This window comes from Bubalus kerabau, chromosome 17, assembly GCF_029407905.1.
Source record: "Bubalus kerabau isolate K-KA32 ecotype Philippines breed swamp buffalo chromosome 17, PCC_UOA_SB_1v2, whole genome shotgun sequence".
NCBI classification, from domain to species: Eukaryota; Metazoa; Chordata; class Mammalia; order Artiodactyla; family Bovidae; genus Bubalus; species Bubalus kerabau.
This window is the reverse complement of record NC_073640.1, coordinates 23,380,015-23,403,895: the sequence shown is the minus strand read 5'-3', so window position 1 is coordinate 23,403,895 and position 23,881 is coordinate 23,380,015.

The window sequence follows — 23,881 nt, the reverse complement described above, 5'->3', positions numbered from 1 at the left end:
GAAGTAATGTATGCAAATAGAATTACAATTTCGTTAATTTATTTATTGTTTCTGGCTGCGCTGAGTCTTTGTTGCTGCATGCGGGTGGGCTTTCTTTTGTGGTGAGCAGGGGTTACTCTCCCTTGTGGTCCCAGGGCTTCTAACGGCAGTGGCTTTTCTTGTTGTGGAGCATGGGCTCTAGAGCGCAGGCTCAGTAGTCGTGGCTCACGGGCTTAGTTGCCCTGTGTGGTGGAATCTTCCTGGTCAAGGGACTGAACCCATGTCCGCTACTCTGGCAGGCAGTTCCTTAACTACTGGGCAACCTGGCAAGTCCCTGCAAAGTACTTCTTGCAGGACAAGTAGTATTTATAAACAGGTATAGGATCCTCTTCTGTCACAGAGATGATAACTTCTTAGAAACACACCAGGCACCTTTTAAATCCAGTCTGGCTATACGTGGAAGAGATTCCCCAAAGAACAGCCTTTTCAGTTACAGAAGCTTTTTCTCTCTGGTATAAGAATTTGTGTAGGCAGTTCAGGGCCAGTGGGATGGCTGCTTGGGTCTCTCTTTGGAGATGAAATCTTGTAAGGAAACTTTCTGGAAGTTTCTTCCACACTTCTACTCCAGTTAAGTTCTGCTCATTAGACAGAACTTAACTGGAGGGCCACACTTAGCTATAAGTAAAGCCAAGGAAATTGTGCTTTGAAGTAAACTTAAAATCAAGTTTTGTTAATAAGGAAAAGGGAAAGAATGCCTAGTTGTTAGGCAGCTAGCTATTTCTACCTAAGTCCTCTTTCAAGGCCAGAGTCAACAGAGAAATTATGAGAACTGAAAAATCTGAAAATATTAGAGTCTTTGATACTAAAATGCTATTTTTGGTTTGTTAAAACGAAATTAAACTAACAAGTGTTATTTCAAACAGCTAAGTCAAATTTGGCTATTTGAATTTAGGGAGGAACAGAAAAGTTGGAAACTTTTAATACATTCAGAGGTTGTATACTTATAATATGCATGCTTTTCTGTGTGTGTATTGACCTCAATAAAAAACTTCAAAAATTTTTAATAAATAAAAGTCTTTTTTGAAAAAAAAAAAAAATAACAGATAATACTTAGGAAAAGGCATTATTTAGCTCCTGGCAGATTTTAGAGTGATTATGTCATGCAAGAATTATTAATATCAGTATTATGAGTAAACTAACTATCTTTTGTATGCAACATAACTATTTCCATTTTCCCAAGCATAGATTGTTTTTTCTGTCCTTTTGGATCATATTTGTCATATATATATAACAATTTATTTTGTGGTCAGAAAACAAATAATGCAGAGATTGATATTATTTCATTTTGAATACAATAATAGTAACAATGCATATTATTCTTCAGTAACATTATAGTTTTCCCTGGGAAATGGTCTCTCCCTCTAGTTTCTTAAACTCGCAGATTTTAACGTTATCCTAGGATATAATTTCAAAAGGTTTTCTATTTTTAGTAATATCTTCCATTTTCTTCAAAGAGAATTTCCTATTTGGGAGAAGAAAGAAAAGCCTGGAGAATGAGATTAAACGTCAACAGTCAGATCAGATAAGCTTCACGTACATTATAAGTCTTTATTTTGTTTTATGAACAATTTCTGTGAAAGAAGCAGGCCCTGAAATATGACCTGGTTATGAACTGAGGTTGGAAGCACGTTGCTAGGAGACTTCTGATTGACTTTGGATGACGTCATGGGCACAGCCAGGATGCCCATAATACCTAGTTAATACATTGCATCTAGCGGTTCTCCTAATTTTCATGTATACATTTCATTTTGTAAATGTAATAAAACACCCCAAACAACACTTTTCTGGGTAATTACTACACTTGTAGAGCCCCTTGGGATCAGAGGTGTACTAGATATGAATTAGGAAAGTATTTCAACTCATAAAGAATTTCTCTTGTTGATAAATCTCTGTTGAGACCAGCAATTCAGATAAATAAGATATAGGTTGGATCTGAAATTACTTGTGGTTCTTTGGGAGACTCACTAGGAAGAGAGAGAAACGGGACCATTTTGAAGATACTCCAGAACATCCCCTGGGTCAGGGTAGTGCAGAAAAATGAGTGGATATTTGAAAGCATGGAACTGACTCAGGTGTCCATTTCACTCCTTTGTGGGTAACAGTCAAAGACTGATCTCAAAGTGAGGTGAGCAGAGTCATCTGTGGGTTGCAGGAGCTCATCTCCTTCCACTGCATTTAAAGATGGCTGAATCCTGAGATTAAAGTGAATCAAAATTCCTTTGGTATGTACTAAACCTTTCCAACCCAATCCAGAGAAAGTCTAACCCTGCAATACTGTTTTGTTTTGTTTTACAAGAAATAAAATGTTCCTTACTGTTAACTTTTTGAATTCACCCAGACAATCCCCTAAACTCTTGAGGTCTCAGTTTTCTTGATGGCTGTCATCACCCCCCTCCCTTATCCCCCATTCCTTTGCTTTCACTTATTTGTTTGACCTATCTATGTGTTAAGTTGTTCAGGAAGAAGCATTTAACATCTAAAGTCCATTTCACCTTCTTTTTCTTAAAAAAAAAAAAGAAAAAAATCTTGAAACATCATTTGTTTTTTCTTCATTAGAAAGAGGAAGTGGTGTTTTATCAAATGTAAATAGTTTTGAACGCTGATGGGTTAGAGTTCTGCTCACCACTCAAAGACCGTGAAGTTTGATTAGGTACTAACCTTGGCACCAAGAACCCTCCATTCATCCCATCAGCCAAGTCACGCCACTGGTCTCCACGTTCTGAAAGCTAATTACCTGCATATTGCTTGTGAAGCCTGTGGGCAGTTGCTTTATTTGATCGTGGCTTAAGCAAATAATAATCAACTCTTCATCAAATTCAGTCAAAAGTAACTTGGACGCAAAACCTATCAACTGCCATTTTAAAACTGGATTTGAAGAAGAATGTCTTAAATAGGGGGCTTCCCAGGTGGCACAGTGGTAACAGATGTGAGATGAAGTCTTATGGTTAGAAAAGTAGAAGAACGCTTTTTGTATTAGACCCATGTATTTGTATCAATTAAATCCTTAAGTCCCCATACGCGGGTTGTTTTGGGAACTCAACTGAGGAGGAGAATTCAAATCAAATTCACCTATAACTATAGATTTGCAAACTAATAATATTTCAGTGTGTAGGTCACCATAACAGAGATTCTATAGACAACACATAATTTCCAAATGATAAGCACCTAATTTACAAGGGAGCTTCCCAGGTGGTGCAGTTGATAAAGAATCTGCTAGCCAATGTGGGATATTCAAAGGACGCAGGTTTGATCCCTGGGTTGGGAAGATCCCCTGAAGGAGGAAATGGCAACCCACTCCAGTATTCTTACCTATAAAATTCCATGGACGGAGGAGCCTGGCAGGCTCCAGTCTACTGGGTTGCAAAGAGCTGGACATGACTGAGCATACACAACCAGCCAACTTAAAAAGACACCAAGGTACTCATTCTGATTATACTATATGTGCATAAATTGTTCACATCTGAAAGCAGAAGTGCAATTACACTGTCCTGGGCCGATCCTGGCACCTGCTGGCTGGGCAAGGCAATGCCTTTTCTTAATACATTGCCTTCCAACCTAGCTCCTTGTCATTACTCCCTTCACTCCCCCAATCAGAGGTATTGCACTCGTGATCTCATGCTACTTTTCCTCTGCCTTCACAGCTCAGTTAGCTACAAGATCCTAGCATCTTTTTCTGACACATGCACACTTAACTTTCCTTCTTCTCACTCAATTTCTTCATCTCTGCTGCCTTCCAGTGTTTGCCCATGATCAAATCTTTCTCTTCCTTTTCTATCACTCTGTTTTTCAAAACTTTCTATTTTATATTGGAGTATAACCTATTAACAATGGATGATAGTTTCAGATGGACAGCAGAGGGACTCAGCCTTATCTATACATGTATCCATTCTCCCTCAAACGCCCCTCCCATCCAAGCTGAGCAGAGTTCCCTGTCCTGTTCAGTAGGATCTTGTTGTTGGTTATCCATTTTAAATATAGCAGAGTATTCATGTTGATCCTAAACTCCCTAACTATTGAGTCAAATGGTGACTCTACTTATGGTTTATCTGGCAAGAATAGTTCATGCATTTGTTCATCTAGTGTTCAGTGTAAGTATAGCAATGAACAAGATTGACACAGTCCTTTTTATCATGGAACTTATATTTTGCTGGGAAAACCAACAAAGAAGATGTGAGACTATTCACAATGTAATTCTAGTTGGTGACAAACACTATGAAGAAAAATAGGGTAGAGTAACAAGGCATGGGAAATGATGAGAATCCACAGTAAAATACCATTTCACATCCACTGCACGCTAGTAAAGTAATGCTCAAAATTCTCCAAGCCAGGCTTCAGCAATATGTGAACTGTGAACTTCCTGATGTTCAAGCTGGTTTTAGAAAAGGCAGAGGAACCAGAGACCAAATTGCCAACATCCGCTGGATCATGGAAAAAGCAAGAGAGTTCCAGAAAAACATCTATGTCTGCTTTATTGACTATGCAAAAGCCTTTGACTGTGCTGATCACAATAAACTGTGAAAAATTCTTCAAGAGATGGGAACACCAGACCACCTGATCTGCCTATTGAGAAATTTGTATGCAGGTCAGAAAGCAACAATTAGAACTGGACATGGAACAAAGGGCTGGTTCCAAATACGAAAAGGAGTACGTCAAGGCTGTATATTGTCACCCTGTTTATTTAACTTATATACAGAGTACATCATGAGAAATGCTGGACTGGAAGAAACACCAGCTGAAATCAAGATTGCCGGGAGAAATATCAATAACCTCAGATATGCAGATGACACCACCCTTAAGGCAGAAAGTGAAGAGGAACTAAAAAGCCTCTTGATGAAAGTGTAAGTGGAGAGTGAAAAAGTTGGCTTAAAGCTCAACATTCAGAAAACGAAGATCATGGCATCTGGTCCCACCACTTCATGGGAAATAGATGGGGAAACAATGGAAACAGTGTCAGACTTTATTTTTCTAGGCTCCAAAATCACTACAGATGGTGACTACAGCCATGAAATTAAAAGATGCTTACTCCTTGGAAGGAAAGTTATGACCAACCTAGATAGCATATTGAAAAGCAGAGACATTACTTTGGCAACAAAGTTCCATCTAGTCAAGGCTATGGTTTTTCCAGTGGTCATGTATGGATGTGAGAGTTGGACTGTGAAGAAGGCTGAACACTGAAGAATTGATGCTTTTGAACCGTGGTGTTGGAGAAGACTCTTGAGAGTCCCTTGGACTGCAAGGAGATCCAACCAGTCCATTCTGAAGGAGATCAGCCCTGGGATTTCTTTGGAAGGAATGATGCTAAAGCTGAAACTCCAGTACTTTGGCCACCTCATGCGAAGAGTTGACTCATTGGAAAAGACTCAGATGCTGGGAGGGATTGGGGGCAGGAGGAGAAGGGGATGACAGAGGATGAGATGGCTGGATGGCATCACTGACTCGATGGACGTGAGTCTGAGTGAACTCCGGGAGTTGGTGATGGACAGGGAGGCCTGGCATGCTGCGATTCATGGTGTCGCAAAGAGTCGGACACAACTGAGTGACTGATCTGATCTGATCTGGGTTGCTAAAAATGACTGACAATGGTGTGTCACCTTTGATGTGGAGCAGCAGTTCATATCTACTGCCAGTGGGAGTGTGAATGTGTGTAGCCAATTTAATAAGCAGTTTGGAACTATTAACCAAAGGTGACCATGCACATGGCCCATGAGGCTGCCACTCCAATCCTAGAAAATTATTGCCATGACCAGAATGTGTACAAAAATAATTGTAGGATCATTGTTCAGAATAACAAAGCTCTGAGAAAAATCCAAGTGTTCATCCAGAGCAAAATGAATAAATAAATTATGATATTGTCCTATAATAGAATAGTACATGTCGTGAAAATAAACTAAGCCACACACAACGATATGGATGATTCTCAAAGATATTCTATTGAATGAAAAAGGAAATACAAAATGATTCTGCTTATGTAAAGTTCAAAAATAGGCAAGATCAATTAAGTATTTAAGAGTATGTTTATAGGTTGTGGTAGTGAAAAAAAAAACTATACAAAATGGTCATTATTAACATAAAACTCATCAGTATGGCTAAATCTAAAAGAGGGAAAAAATGGCTAGAGACCTACCAGGGCTTCCTCAGTTCAGTTCAGTCGCTCAGTAGTGTCCGACTCTTTGTGACCCCATGAATCGCACCATGCCAGGCCTCCCTGTCCATCACTATCTCCTGGAGTTCACTCAGACTCACGTCCATCCAGTCAGTGATGCCATCAGCCATCACATCCTCTGTCATCCCCTTCTCCTCCTGCCCGAAATCCCTCCCACCATCAGGGTCTTTTCCAATGAGTCAACTCTTCGCATGAGGTGGCCAAAGTACTGGAGTTTCAGCTTTAGCATCATTCCTTCCAAAGAAATCCCAGGGCTGATCTCCTTTAAGATGGACTGGTTGGATCTCCTTGCAGTCCAAGGGACTCTCAAGAGTCTTCTCCAACACCACAGTTCAAAAGCATCAATTCTTCGGCACTCAGCTTTCTTCACAGTCCAACTCTCACATCCGTACATGACCACAGGAAAAACCATAGCCTTGAGTAGATGGACCTTTGTTGACAAAGTAATGTCTCTGCTTTTCAATATGCTATCTAGGTTGGTCATAACTTTCCTTCCAAGGAGTAAGCATCTTTTAATTTCATGGCTGCAGTCACCATCTGTAGTGACTTTGGAACCCAGAAAAATAAAGTCTGACACTGTTTCCCCATCTATTTGCCATGAAGTGATGGGACCAGATGCCATGATCTTCGTTTTCTGAATGTTCAGTTTTAAGCCAACTTTTTCACTCTCCTCTTTTACCTTCATCAAGAGGCTTTTTAGTTCCTCTTCACTTTCTGCCATAAGGGTGGTGTCATCTGCATATCTGAGGTTATTGATATTTCTCCCAGCAATCTTGATTCCAACTTGTTCTTCTTCCAGTCCAGCATTTCTCATGATGTACTCTGTATATAAGTTAAATAAGCAGGGTGACAATATACAGCCTTGACGTACTCCTTTTCCTGTTTGGAACCAGTCTGTTGTTTCATGTCCAGTTCTAACTGTTGCTTCCTGACCTGCATACAGATTTCTCAAGAGGCAGGTCAGGTGGTCTGGTATTCCCATCTCTTGAAGAATTTTCCACAGTTTATTGTGATCAGCACAGTCAAAGGCTTTGGCATAGTCAATAAAGCAGACATAGATGTTTTTCTGGAACTCTCTTACTTTTTCGATGATCCCACCAATGTTGGCAATTTGGCCTCTGGTTCCTCTGCCTTTTCTAAAACCAGCTTGAACATCAGGAAGTTCACAGTTCACATATTGCTGAAGCCTGGCTTGGAGAATTTTGAGCATTACTTTACTAGCGTGTGAGATGAGTGCAATTGTGTGGTAGTTTGAGCATTCTTTGGCATTGCCTTTCTTTGGGATTGGAATGAAGACGGACCTTTTCCAGTCCTGTGGCCACTGCTGGGTTTTCCAAATTTGCTGGCATATTGAGTGCAGCACTTTCACAGCATCATCTTTCAGGATTTGAAATAGCTCAACTGGAATTCCATCACCTCCACTAGCTTTATTCATAGTGATGCTTCCTAAGGCCCACTTGACTTCACATTCCAGTATGTCTGGCTCTAGGTCAGTGACCATACCATTGTGATTATCTGGGTCATGAAGATCTTTTTTGTACAGTTCTTCTGTGTATTCTTGCCACCTCTTCTTAATATCTTGTGCTTCTGTTAGGTCCATACCATTTCTGTCCTTTATCAAGCCCATCTTTGCATTAAATGTTCTCTTGGTATCTCCAATTTTCTTGAAGAGATCTCTAGTCTTTCCCATTCTGTTGTTTTCCTCTAAGTATAGTAATGTTTTATCCATCAGTTAGATTTGGGATGTACGGGATTCATTCCATTTTGATTAATAGTTATTATTTAAAATACCATGTGTGCATTGTGGATACACTCTGTCGAATAAGTATGGTACATTTCATAGCAAAACATTTCTTGAAAAGTGACTAAAGAGTGTGGTGCAGCTGGGGATATGAGAAAAGTTTTTGCGAACAGGTGATGTTGAGCAGAGACGTGAATGATGTGGACAGATTTGTCTAAAGAAGGCTTGAGGTGAGTTTTTCCCAAAGAACATGGAAAAGCAAACGTAAACACCCTGGGACAAGTGAGTTTGATGGTTTCTGGAACCAGGGAGAAGGTCTGTGAGACTAGAGATAGAGGGAACAAGAGGGAATGTAAGAGTTACACAAAAAGAAAGGGAGCCAATTGTGTAGACTCATAGATTGAAGCTCAAGTGACAAATCTGCCTAAAGAAAAGGAAGGTAGTATTGGTAAGAGAAATTAAGATTATGAAGAAAACTCATATAATATTCACAAAAATTCTTCATGCTATGTCTCAGCATTAGTGATAATATATGTGCTTATGAATATATATGTATGAAGTACACATGTATGTACATATGTTCATGGAACAATAGCAATTCCACCACCAGCAAACAGTAACAGATAATGGCTTGTAGTAAAAATAAGTAATCTTATGCTCCCCTATTCCACACACTGTTCTACTCATCAAAGATAGCAATTTAGGCCTCCATCACTGAAGGCTATACTCTAACCACTTTTTATTGATCAATCAAATCTGGAAATGGTCCCCTGTGAGTCTGTCCTGGAAGACATAAATTTAGCTCACGTGTAGCATACTTCATTCTCTCTTTTACCTAGCATTTGAAATTTCTATCACTGTAATATTAAGCAATATTTTAAACTTTTATTTCTTGTTTCAACTACTTTAGATAATTTCTCTCAAACCTCTGAGTTATAGTATTAGGATATTTCATTAATAATAGTTAAGTCTTTCAAGATTTGGCTATGGCTTGAGTCAAGCCAGATATTCAGTGATATAACTATGTAAAGATTGTTTCCTGTGAACAAGGAAGGAGATCTGAATTATATCCTCTTTTCTAGGGATTTAGTGTTGTGACTTCTTTGCCACTCAAAAGAGAATGGTCTTAGCATCCAAGACAAATGGACTTTTGTTGCTGTTATCATTGTTAACAATGGCACAATGTCATGCCACATTTGAAGTTCCACATACATGCTTTCTGGTTAGATTTATTAGTATTTGTTGTTGCTGCTGCTGTTGTTTGTTTCTTGTACATTTGAATATCCAGTTACTTTTATTTTTGGGTAGTGTCCTTAAGAAGCATTCCCCCTACCCCAATTCAATGTTAGATCTCATGTTTAAGCTCACACTTTGAACCTGAGACACATTGTTAACCAAATTATTTCACAGTTAGAAAAGAATATCTGCCATGTGAGGAATCTAAGGCACAGAGAGGGTTTTTTAGTAACTTACCTAATGCCACACAACTAATAACTACTGAGTCTGTCATACTAAGTAAAAGACCACTTGGTAAGCATGGAATCTTAGCAAATGGAAATAAAATTCCTCGAGGCCATTTTATCAGAATCATCTATTCACTCATTCTTTTTTCAAACATTTATTAAGCACCTATTGTTTCCTGGATACTGCCTAGACACCAGGCTTTAAGACATGAGTATAATACTATTAAGTGCCATACTGGGACTGAGTCTAGTAGGAAAGACAAAATTTTTAAAAATTGCCATGAACCATAGTAAAAAATACTTTTGAAAAATGTAAAATAAAACATTTGAGCCATATATCACCCAAAAAGTGCCTCTCCCATCCAGGCCTCAAATTTTTATCTGAAAAATGTGGATTAAGAAATGTCTTAGGTTTTTTCAGCTCGACCCAACTGTAAGTAATATGTTCAGTATCTGTTTAACTCTTCACAGTATCATAATTTGTCTTTTTTTCTTTCTATTACATGAGATCTACCCCATTCTTTCTCTTGCTGACTTTCTTTCTAGAACATAATGACTTGATGTAAACCAAATAATTTCTAGGCCTTCTGCACAGCTAATATCCTGAGATTTATTTCCGTGGAACACCTTACTCAGACTGGATGCATTAACCTTCAGTTCAGTTCAGTCTCTCAGTTGTGTCTGACTCTTTGTGACCACATGGATTGCAGCATGCCAGGCTTTCCTGTCCATCACCAACTCCCAGAGCTTGCTCAAACTCATATCCATCGAGTTAGTGATGCCATCCAGCCATCTTATCCTCTGTTGTCCCCTTCTCTTCCTGCCTTCAATCTTTCCCAGCATCAGGGTCTTTTCCAATGAGTCAGTTCTTCACATAAGGTGGCCAAAGTATTGGAGTTTCAGCTTCAGCATCAGTCCTTCCAATGAATATTCGGGACTGATTTCCTTTAGGATGGACTGGTTGGATCTCCTTGCTGTCCAAGGGACTCTCAAGAGTCTTCTCTAACACCACAGTTCAAAAGCATCAATTCTTCAGCGCTCAGCTTTCTTTATAGTCCAACTCTCACATCCATACATGACTGCTGGAAAAACTAGTAGCTTTGACTAGACGGACCTTTGTTAGCAAAGTAATGTCTCTGCTTTTTAATATGCTGTTTAGGTTGGTCATAGCTTTTCTTCTAAGGAGCAAACATCTTTTAATTTCATGGCTGAAGTCACCATCTGCACTGATTTTGGAGCCCAGAAAGCCTGTGTGGATCACAACAAACTGTGGGAAATTCTTAAAGAGATTAACCTTCAGAATGTTCACTAAATGTTTGAAATTATCATTTTGCCACTTACATTGAGATGATAGTTTGGCTAGCTATAAAATTTTTGGTTAAAAAATAATTTATCTCTGAACTTTGAGAATATTGCTCCACTGACATCTTTTTCACAGTCAGTAAACAAAACATTAGACGTCATTAAAAGTGTGTTCTTTGCAGATGATCTGGTATTTTTTTCTCTATGTACATAAGCTTTTAGGATCTTTCATTCATCCATGTTGATCTAAAATTTCACAGTGATATTTTGAGCGTGAATCTTTTTGCACTGGATGGGCTTGTGTTGAAGACACATCTCCCTCTTCAGCTCTGTATAAATTTTTAGATGATTTTCCCCCACTTGTTTCCCTATAGGATTTCTGTCCTCTCTCAAATCCCAGTTTGTATGATGCTAAATGTAGTTGAAATCCTACCTCTTTTTCCTCTTTCTCTCGTTTTCTGTGTAATATACATTCTCTCAGCTAGTAATAGATTACTAGTAATAAATAGATTCTTTCTAATCTATTTATTGTAATATTATCCTAGTTGTCATTTTATGAACTATTGAGAAAAATAGGAAATAAACATGCTCATTATGTCTTCTTAGGTTCCAAGTTAAGATCTTGCAAACTATTTTTTATATTCAATAATCTTAGATTTAGTCAACCTGAAAAGGACCTGTGATATTCCTTAATCCACATTTTTTTCAGGTGAGAAAATTGAACCCAAATGGAGAGCTGTGTTTTGGGTGACACATTGCTTTAATGTTATGTTTGATTTGAAAAATTCTATAGGTATTATTTTTTACAGTGATTTATGGCAGATAATCTTTTCCAGCTGTGAAATAATTTGGTCAAAGAGGTCTTTCAGGTCTGATGTATGAACTTACATACCATTTCTGAGACTGACTTGTGAGGCAAATGCTTTCTAATGCCATCCCTAAATTAACTTATGCATGAAACTTTGAAATATAACCCGCTTTTTAAAATTGAGATTACCTGTAGAGGAGAAGGCAATTTGAAATAGATAATGCAGTTTAAAAAAAATAAAACAGTATAGCTGTTTTTGGAGATAGAAGTATAAAAATTCCAAAGATCTTATAGGATGCTAAATTTATATCCATGGTTTACAATTTTACTCTTTGTAAGACAAGACTGCATCCCTTACCTGAATGTACTAGTTGGTAGATTACAACAGGATGGCTGCTGATATAGGCTTTTCTTTATATCCAGCTTCCTTTCTCTTAACACACACACACACACACACACACAGCCAATTAAGGGAAGCTTCCCAGAGTGCTAATCAATAAAAGCAGATAAAACATCATTGAAAATGTCAGGAGGTGGAGAAAATCGTGTTTACTTACACTCCCATGTAGAAAATTGCACATGGTCAAAAGGAAAATGTTAGAAAGCCCTTTGTAAAGAATGCAGTGGGATATGAACCCCCATGGGGCAGGCCAGAGCAACTAGTGCATGCCAAAGAGACAGGGTCCTGTTAAGTGAAGGGCTTTAGTGTTCCTGGGTGTGTTTTCTGATTACCTTATATTCACACCATAGGTGAAGGAGGGATCCTTTGCCCAAACAACAGCCAGTACTGGGCAGGTAAGATTGACAATATTTTGTTAAGTGTATATACTCACAGCCTGGGGAAGGGGAGCCAACACACGTCATATAGGGCCTCATGAGGGTTGCACGTCAGGGTAGAATAAAGCTGTAGGGACTGTGGGAGGTGAGATTCGAAGTAACAAGAGGTTGGAGTATCCCTTTGTTCCTGCAGCAGGATGTGATTGATTTATTTGAATAATTTCAGAGGCCAGCCATGAAGTGAAGCCCATTAGGTTGGGAACCAAGTGGAGTATAGCTGCTCTGATTGATAAAATATCCAGCTGATTGGGGTCCTTTTCTCATTGGATGGGAAGCATAGCTGGTAAGAACATGGAACTCACAGATAAACTTTTGGGGCCCTATAAGACTCAAAGATATCAAGGCAGAAATAGAAATTTCAGGTCTCACAATATAGCGGGAATACAAGTTGGGGCCAGAGCTCGGGACAATAAGATAAATTGATCAGAGTCACAAAGGTCCTTATTTTCCAACTTTTTCATACATTCTTGAGCCCCTCCACAAAATGTGTTGGACACATTGATATGGATTGAATTATGTTCCCCCAAATTCATATATTCAAGTACTAAACATGATGTGACTATATTTGGAGATAGAGTCTTCAGAGACATCAAGTTAGATGAGGTCATAAAGGTGGGGTCCTGATCTAATAAAATTTATATCTTTATAAGAAGAGGAAGAGACATCAGAGGAGAGGCCACGTGAGACCACAATAAGAAGGCAATCTTCTATAAGCAGATTGATGTCTCACAAGAAGCCAACTCTGACAACACCTTGACCTTGGACTCCCACCCTTCAGGACTATGAGAAAATAAATTTCTGCTGCTTATACCATCCAGTGTGTGATATTTTGTTACAGCAGCCTGAGCAGAGTAATAAACATGTAAAATAAAAATTGATTTAACAAGTGAAAAATTCTTAACCACTGAGTTCTCGTGTTTTAGGTTGGCCTATTCACAGAATCTTAATTGTTGCTGTTGTTCAATTGCTCAGTCGTCTCCATCTCTTTGCGACCCCATGGACTACAGCATGCCAGGCTTCCCTGTCCTTCACCATCTCCCAGAGTTTCCTCAAACTCGTGTCCTTGAGTCAGTGATGCCATCCAACTATCTCATCCTCTGTCGTCCCCTTTTCCTCCTGTCTTCAATCTTTCCCAGCATCAGGGTCTTTTTCAGTGAGTCAGATATGTGCATCAGATGGCCAAAGTATTGAAGTTTCAGCTTCAGCATCAGTCCTTCCAATGAATATTCAGGATTTATTTACTTTAGGATTGACTGGTTTAATAACCTTGCTGTCCAAGGGACTCTCAAGAGGCTCCTCCAACACCATAGTTCAAAAGCATCAGTTCTTTGGCACTCAGCTTTCTTTATGGTCCAACTCTCACATCTGTACATGACTACTAAAAAAAATCATAGCTTTGACTAGATGGATCTTTGTTGGCAAAGTAACATCTCTGCTTTTTAATATGCTGTCGAGGTTTGTCATAGCTTTCCTTCCAAGGAGCAAGCGTCTTTTCATTTCATGGCTGCAGTCACCATATGCAGTGATTTTGGAGCCCAGAAAAATAACGTCTGTTTCCAGACTGTTTCCCTATTTGCCAAGAAGTGATGGGACCAGATGCCATGATTTTAGTTTCTGAATGTTGAGTTTTAAGCCAACTTTTTCACTCTTCTCTTTCACTTTCATCAAGAGGCTCTTTAGTTCTTCCTCACTTTATGCCATAAGGATGGTGTCATCTGAATATCTGAGGTTATTGATATCTCTCTCAACAATCTTGATTCCAGCTTGTGCTTCATCCTGCCCAGCATTTTGCATGATATACTCTGCATAAAAGTTAAATAAGCAGAGTGACAATATACAGCCTTGATGTACTCCTTTCCTGATTTGGAACCAGTCAATTGTTCCATGTCCGGTTCTAACTGTTGCTTCTTGACCTGCATACAGGTTCTCAGGACACAGGTAAGGTGGTCTGGTATTCCCATCTCTTTGAGAACTTTCCACAGTTTGTTGTGATTCACACAGGCAAAGGCTTTAGCATCGACAGTGAAGCAGAAGTAGATGTTTTTCTGGAATTCTCTTGGTTTTGCTATGATCCAATAGATGTTGGCAATATGATCTCTGGTTCCTCTGCCTTTTCTAAGTCCAGCTTAAACATCTGGAAGTTCTTAGTTCACATATTGTTGAAGCCTAGCTTGGAGAATTTTGAGCATTACTTTGCTAGCATGTAGGATGAGTGCAATTATGCAATAGTTTGTACATTCTTTGGTATTGCCTTTCTTTGGGATTGGAATGAAAGCTGACTTTTTCCAGTCCTGTGGCCACTGCTGTGTTTTCCAAATTTGCTGCCATATTGAGTGCAGCATTTTCACAGCATCAGATTTTAGGATTTGAAATAGCTCAGCTGGACTTCCATCACCTCCACTAGCTTTGTTTGTAGTGATGCTTCCTGAGGCCCACTTACTTCATATTCCAGGATGTCTGGCTCTAGGTGAGTGACCACACCATCGTGGTTATCTGGGTCATGTCTATTTTGTATAATTCTTCTGAGATTTGTTGCCACCTCTTCTTGATATCTTCTGCTTCTGTTAAGTCCATACCATTTCTGTCCTTTATTGCATCCATGTTTGCATGAAATATTGCCTTGGTATCTCTAATTTTCTTGAAGAGATCTCTAGTCTTTCCCATTCCATTGTTTCCCTCTATTCCTTTGCACTGATCGCTTAATAATTGATAATACTCTTAATATTGACCCTTTAATCTTGTTTCTCTCCCACCATTCAGTAGTAAAGAAAAGGTTAAATTTAAACTTAAAAGTGATTTCTAAAAAACTGAAAAATAGCAGCAGTGAAAATGTACACCTTCAGGTCCCTCTCTCCACTGTGCTAAAACAGAGCTCCCTCTCATGAATATGATAACTTTGAATGATGATTCAGGCTCCCTCCCTCAGCCTCAGTTTCCCCAATTGTGAAGTAAAAAGGTCCTATTGACAGATTTTTCATAAATTTCCTTTCATCTGTAATATTCCATGACTCTAAGACAACAATTGTTTTGCTCCTATAGGTCTTACATAATTCCATTTGCGAATAGTCTAATTTATAATTTTTGAATAATATAGCAATAGCAATTAGCAGAAATTTAAGTTCATGGAGGCAGTTTCTCTAGGAAGCACCCCTCTGGCTATAATTTCCATATGCACATTTGCCGCAATTTCTTCTTTCTGTAATACTGATTTTAACAACCTTATTTAGCAGATCATGCTTTTGAAATGCCAGGAGAGAACTAAATAAAGTCAAGGGTCAAAAGCATGACATGCTTCTGTATAAAATTAAAAGTTAATTACTAGCTGCATCCAGGGGCCAGGACTATTTTAATTTTGGAGTCACTTGCCTGACTATTTAGAATCTATGTTTTAACTATAGCATTAGAGTCATTTGCTGTAAAGGGAGAGTCAGTCATCACCAAGCAGAAACTCTATACACCATGACTTAACTGACCTTTCTCCTTAACTGCCTGCTGCTTATACTGAAATCATGATCACTGACTTGTTTGTTAAAGTCATCATAAAATTTAATGTGTTTTTTTAAATGCCCTTTAGCAAAATGCATTTAGGAGGAAGTATATAGGAACAAGGTTTCCTTCGTCACATTAAAGGGCCTGACATTCGGTAACACATATTTATTTTTGGCAATAATTTAGGATAACATTAGAAAACCCAGGAGTCCAGGTGGTACAAGGAGCAATGGTAGGGTACCCCCATGAAACTCCTTGAAATAAGCAAATCGGGTTACTTTCTAGGAGGTCGTGTTAAAACAATAATTAACATTTGAATGTGATGAGAAAGAAGGAAAATCACTTTAAAGAGACAGACTGCTTCCCAGGCAAGATCTGACTACATAATGCCTGAGGAAATGTTTCTTGTAGTACCTTCTGTAGATCACTAATTCTGTGACTAAAGTAGGTGTTATTATTCCGGGGGAGGCGGGAGGATTTCTGAAGTCAAGAAGATTAGAGATTGCACATTAAAATAATTCTTTTTAATTATAAAAAGGTTTCAGGCAAGGAGGACTTTTGAGGATATTTGATACACATATTGAGGATCTTCTAGAGGAAGCACAGTAGCCTCGTTCCCCACACTAAATTGGCTATGGATCAATCACTCTTGTGAGTTCCTTGCAGGACTACTTAACAACAAAAACAAATGAATAAAACAAAATTTTGGGTAATCCTCTATGAAAATGACTACAGACAGACTTTGTTGATCAAAACTATGGAAATTTCAAAGGGAACACGAGAGCCCGTTATTGCTTTGCTCTTTCAACCACTGGACAGTGGAGAGCGTGGCCTGGCTCAAGTGTGAGTGCCCAGCTTCTCCCTCCTGCAATGGTGAGATGCAGATGATATGTCTTACCTCCCCACCTCCAATGAGGGACAAGTTACCATGACTCCAAGTCCCCAAATACAAATACACGATTTATCACCAAGTCCAATCTTACCCTGGGTTTCCTCCATAAATGTTCCTAAGAATCACTGTAGGGTGAATTCTTTAGTCTCACCCTCACCTTCACCAACTGTTTTTTGGAATCATAGTGACTTGGCATTGACTTGGAGAGACCCATCTGCACATTGGTCACACATGGACTTGGTGGAATCTCACAAATCATAGAACCCTTTAAACAAACTCCTCTGAACAGGACAAGATCATTGTACTTGTCATTGAGATGGAAGGATCTGAATGTCACCTAAGAAAGAGCAGGAACACCAAAAACAGGTTACTCTTTCAGAGGAGGTGCTCATGTTAATCAAACTTACACAGACAAATGTCAGACTGATGTTTATTTATTCAAAGTGATAAAAAAAAAAAGTTACTAATGAGCAATCTGGACATCCTTGAGGGTGCTTCTACCCCTCTTCCTTCCACATCTACCCCTGTGGAAAATCTGTACTGGAAACAAAATCAGATGAACCTACATTAGATGTCATTGAAGACCAAGTCATCTGAGTTAGACGCCTTCATCTGCAAATGGTTTATGGATAAAGCTAAAAACCACAAATATTTTGCTCCTGGGTAAGGAATGAAGAACTTCTAGGCATTGACAGATGAGTATTTTTCTAGAGAAAGGAAGACTCTCTAGGTAGAAGTAACCACATGGACAAAGTCAGAGAGCCATGAAAATATCATGGCAAGAGGAAAACCTCCATGGGGCTTGGAGCAAGGTGGAGAGGGCCACCATCTTCCTGTCCTGCGATTCCCAGTCTTGCCCACAGTCACCCCATTAGCCCTTCTTCAGGGAAATATTCAGCCTGCTCTGCCCCACAATGCATTGTTCTTTGAAGATTATGGAATTTGTTGAGGTCTGAAGCCAGATTTTTAAATGCCTAAGCTCCATGCTTTTTGATGAAGAAAACCTTTTCATTTTAGACCTACTATGTGCTCAACCTCAGCCTCACTTCTGAGGAGACAAACAGAAATGTATCATGGGAATTTTTGAAGACAAAGCAGACCTTTAAATGATCCTTTATGACACACTATGGTATATCGTGATTCTATCATAGCTCAGAAAGGAGCCCAATCTCAAGGTATATATGAGTTAAAAGAAGCATGTAAGGTATTCACAGATTTTTCTCCTACTGAAGAATAGTTGCCAAAAGAGAACACTCACTACTTTTATTCTGAAACTTGTCCCTAAGAGGCTTTTATCACATCAGTTCTTTCTTTTTTATTGGAGTGTAATTGCTTTACAATGTTGTGCTAGGTTTCTGCTGTACAACAAAGTGAGTCAGCTATATTATGCATATATCCCCCCTCCCACCCCTCCCATCCTATTCCTCTAGGTCATCACTGAGCATTGAGCTGAGCTCCCTGTTCGATTAAGTTCTTTATCTTCATTTTTTTTCCCCCACAACATCATCTCAAGTTTGTGCAGCTACACAGTGAAAATCACATCCAATATGAAGAACTATCCAGAAATCACAAAAACTTAGAGATGGGCTTCTAGAATTCATCTGAATTCCTACTCCCTCCCCTAAGAACAACAAACCAAGAGAAACACTGATCGTGAAATTATAAGTTGCACTGTTTGAATGAGTGAAGGAACGAATGAACAGACACACAAATGGAAACATCTCTTCTAGACATGAATTGTCAAAGAACATAAGTGAAACTATCATGAAGATGTCAAAAATCTAACCAGTGTACTCTAGACGTGGACTGCATATTCAGTCAATTTCAATCCGTACCTTATGAAGTTTGTTTCCAAAAACTGCACCCTAATTGTGCAGTACTCATTGTGGACATGGGGCTTCCCTGGTGGCTCAGTGGTAAAGAATCTTCCTGCCAATGCAGGAGATGTGAGTTCGATCCCTGGGTCGGGAAGATCCTCTGGAGAAGGAAACGGCAACCCATTCCAGTATTGTTCCCTGGGAAATTCCATAGACAGAGGAGCCTTGCGGGCTACAGTCTGTGGGGTCATAGAAGAGTTGGAGACGACCTAGTGACTTAAACAACAATATTGTGAACACAATCTTAAAGACTAGTTAATTCTCACCTGCTAAGAAGGTGGGTGTTCTGATTGTCTCCTGTTGCAGGCTCCTGGAGGAGGCAGCTCTTTCTAAGTACCACAGAGGTAACTGAGAGTTATCGAGTCTTTCATTTGTTACCCCCAACAGCTTCACTATCCTGGCCTCGGCAATGGGAATTGCTTGTGGGGTATGCCGAGGAGCTGTATAATCAAAAATCAATGATCCAAACGGAGGTCTGTTGTTCTACAGCTGAGCGGGTGTAATATTACAATGCCAATCCTAATGGAGTTACATAGAATCCATCAAAATATCAGGATGCGGGGTCAATGAGGACCGCAATGCCTCACTTCCTGGCAATTACCACTTATTACTGGGACAGCGCTTTCCCTCTGCTATTCAACTTACTTCAATAGATGATATTAGGCGACCCTGCAGGGGCAGTCAATAGAGCATTGTTTTATTGTCACAGTTTCATAGTCAGATCAATACCTCAGTCTTCTGAGACGTAGGTGAGAACCTCTGAATATGGTGCTGATGAAATCATGTGTTTTTATGATTTTGAAATTATACATTTCATTTCCACTTCATTTTTAATGTCAGCAAGGTTGTTAATGGGGGTCTGTCATCTAAACTTTTGTGATATTTATACTCAGTGGGAACAGCAATATATTCCCTAGAAAGAAAACTAAGATATTTCATGAAAGAGTTTTTTATGATTCTTCCTTGGTTGCCCCCATTCACTCTGCCTATTTCTCAGGGCTAATTATATGGATTTCCCTTGCTTTGGTATTAAAGAAGAAATATAAATAAATATCTGAGATTTCATAAATTTATGAGAGGATAGCGGAAAGATGTGATGAAGTATTTAAAGTGATTCCACTAGTAATTCTCTTCCTTCCATTGGAGCTTTTTTTCCCCATAATTACAGCAGGGATTAGATTTGAATATTAATTATAAACTGGTGGCTGTGGACCACACAACCTAGAAATATATTGTATGTACTTAGAAGCCTTTATTATTGCTGTTGTTATTATTTTCGCTTTAATTCTTCAAGACAGGGCAGGCATGCAGTTTCTGTTTCCCCCGATTCTCACCAACCTCTATTGCATCTCTCAAGGCCTGCTTTAATCATTTGTCTTTCATACCCAGCTCCTGTGGTTTATTTGAGCAATCAACTTCTAGATATTTACAGTGAAAAATGTATAATAATTTATAATAATAAAAATACCATAGCTATCACTTAATGAATTATTGCTCTAAATTGGGCTTCCCTGGTAACTCAGCTGGTAAAGAATCCACCTGCAATGCAGGAGACCCCATTTGGATTCCTCGGTCGGGAATCTGCTGGCAAAGGGATAGGCTATCCACTTTAGCATTCTCAGGCTTCCCTTGTGGCTCAGCTGGTAAAGAATGTGCTTGCAATGTGGGAGACCTGGGTTTGATCCCTGGAGAAGGGAAAGGCTACCCACTGCAGTATTCTTTGGCTTGGAGATTTCTATGGACTGTAAAGTCCATGGGGTCAAAAAGAGTTGGAAAAGACGGGCATAGTACAAACAATTTTGCATACATCACCATCTCCTAATTTCATACTTGTAACAATCTTGTGAAGTGATAGTGTTTTTATTTAATTTGCAGATGAGGAGACAAAGACCCAAAGAGTTGACATGACTTGCAGTGTGGCGACTCTTCCTCAGAGCTAGAAGGTGGTGGGGGCAGAGTTTAAACCCACATTCAGCAAACTCCAGGATCCATATTCCTAATTGTGTTTGTCATACTTTCTTTAAGTTATCATTTTCTTTATGTCTAAGTCTGATCCCATAGAACTGGAAATCCAGTTACTTTTGATGAATTGAACTAAGAAATATCCTCCCGAGAGGCAGGAGAACTGTAGGAAAAAGTCCAATTAATTTCAGGTCAGAGGTTTTGCATCCTGACTCCTTTCTGGCCTTGCCAATGGCTGGGAACTGTTCCCTTAACCTACGTTTAATTCCATTTTTCATCTTCAAATTGAGAGCCATCTTCCCTTCCCTCGAGGGCTGTTGGAAGGAATAAATGGAAAAGCACATGTTAAATCTATAACCGATGCTATGACCAACTTCAGATTACTTTGAATGTCGATCTTGTTCAACTTTTAGATATTGCTGGTTCTCTTTCTGTACTTTTATTTTTGTTTAAATAAATCACCCTGAGGATGACCCAGTCTACACATCTGTGTAACTGATTCTAGTTCAAAGAATGTTATAAAAAATTCATCCTTAGATGGACACCTAAATAGCAGTGATATATTTAAAGAGGTTTTATGAGACTCAATGAGCGAGTAGAGAGTTAGCTCTTCACAGCCTCTGCATGAACTTCCCTTGGGTCTGAGAAAAGCTTCTTGGGGTTACAACAGCTTCTTACTCTCCTCTTTATCAAGACACTTAATGCCTGTGAATGTAATAGCCCAGTCTGTGTAGCAGGTTCCTTATGCATAGGGTCCATATTTTTGAGCCTTTGCCTTGCTCTTTCTGATTGTACACAAAGAAGTTTTATTTCTAGGAAGAGAGTATAAGATAGTCAATAAGAACCTGAGCTTTCCTACCAACCAATCTGGCTTAGAAGTAGCATTTAGCATCCATGTGATTTTGACCTCTCTCTGTAATATCCATGTCTCAGGTTCCTCATCTGTAAAATGGGACAGTAGATAACATTTAGGTGAGGACTCAGTGCAAAGAGTTCACCACAATGTCTGACTTAGTACATGTTAGTGGTCAATACTAACTGTTAGCTGTTAGCTGTTGTGTTATTTATATTATAATAAAATAGATATATATATATTGATTAGATGAACAATCTATATACCAACACATAAATATACATATTTTTCAGTCCTGAGAAAATACTAATCTTCATGTTCAGTTCTTCATGACATTCAAGTCATTGCATTCTGGACTCTGTTTCCTTTGCCCCTGAAAACTGGTCCTCAGAGCTCACCAGTGTGTTTCTAAGCAGGACATGCGGGGACCACCTCTCAGTAAATCACCCCAAACTCCCCATGATATTTCTCTGCCCTGATATCCCATAGTCCTTGTTGCGTTTCACTTCCCTTCTTACAGGTGTGGTCCCTAGCATTGTATTAAAATGTTATTGATAGGCAGGAAGTTAGCTGACAGAAACAAGAGAGGCGGCCACTTCAGCTAACCTTCCAATAACCTCCTAATCCCGCTCAAGCAATTTATGAGCCCCATCCCTAATTCGCTCATCAGTTCAGTTCAGTTCAGTCGCTCAGTCGTGTCCGACTCTTTGCGACGCCATGAATCATAGCACACCAGGCCTCCCTGTCCATCACCAACTCCCAGAGTTCACCCAGACTCACGTCCATCGAGTCAGTGATGCCATCCAGCCATCGCATCCTCTGTCGTCCCCTTCTCCTCCTGCCCCCAATCCCTCCCAGCATCAGAGTCTTTTCCAATGAGTCAACTCTTCGCATGAGGTGGCCAAAGTATTGGAGTTTCAGCTTTAGCATCAGTCCTTCCAAAGAACACCCAGGGCTGATCTCCTTTGGACTGGTTGGATCTCCTTGCAGTCCAAGGGACTCTCAAGAGACTTCTCCAACACCACAGTTCAAAAGCATCAATTCTTCAGCACTCAGCTTTCTTCACAGTCCAACTCTCACATCCATACATGACTACTGGAAAAACCATAGCCTTGACTAGATGGACCTTTGTTGGCAAAGTAATGTCTCTGCTTTTCAATATGCTATCTAGGTTGGTCATAACTTTCCTTCCAAGGAATAAGCATCTTTTAATTTCATGGCTGCAATCACCATCTGCAGTGATTTTTGAGCCCAAGAAAATAAAGTCTGATGCTGTTTCCACTGTTTCCCCATCTATTTGCCATGAAGTGATGGGACCAGATAAATAACATACATCTAATTATAACAGACTGAATTATGGGAGGGACATGCGCAGTAGGGCATCTCAGTAAATAACCTGCCTCTGTCAATCAATGACCCCCACCCCCGGATTATGCAAATAACCCTGACTTTACAACTCTGTACTGCAGCCCTCGAGGGCCATTTGTCTCTCTTGGCATCTCTTGGGGTATTCACTCTTTTCTTTCTTTGTGTATCCTCAGTTTCATCCAATTCTTTGGCACCTGTTCTTTCTTTCCTTAATTAACTTTCTTGCAATGGGTAAGACCTTAGATTCTTCTTTGCATCCTTACCAAGAACTGAGACCCACAGGAGGAAGGGAAGGGTCATTAGACTCTCCTGCTGACATTATGAATTCTTTGGAAATGGTCATTTGGCCAGTTTTGGCCCCAATAGAATCCAAACGGCTATAGGACAAAAGCTTTCAGTGTTCTGTATACCTTCAATGCAGCTTTCTCGACCTCAGCACTATCAAAGTTTGGACCAGGTAATTCTTCACTGGGGTGTCTTCATTGCGGTGGTGACTGTCCTGTGCACTGTTTATTATCCCTGACTTATTCTCACTAGATGCCACCAGCATCCCCCAAGGAGTTACCATTAATGATGTCTCCAGATACTGCCGTGTGTTTCCCAGGCTACCAAAATCAGCCTCCGTTGAGAACCATTTCTTTAGTGAAACTCTTTGCTTAGACAGAATGAAAACTTTCCCATAGCTAACAGCACTTTAGGAAAACTTCCCCCCATTTCTTTAGGCAGTACTTGATGTTTTCTAAAATTTTATTCATTTTTAAATAAATAAAGTGGACATAGAGACTTCAGGCTATATTTTAAATTTGGAATGCAGAGGGGTTTGGTTATGTGACAGACTGTTTTAATTGCAGAGTCAGTGAATATACCCCATACGATATACGGACTATGATTCTGGAGAGAATTGCAGACATATCTGGAAATGACAAAAGTACACCAAGTGTCATAAATCCCAGGGCTATAGGAAGGCTGTTTGGGGCGACTTGGTAGTGGGAACCTCAGAAAGAGCCCCGGTCCCTCACCTCCAATCTTTTCACACCAAAAGAGAATGTGCTGGGGTTTGAAAGTATAAGATACCGAAAGAGAAATA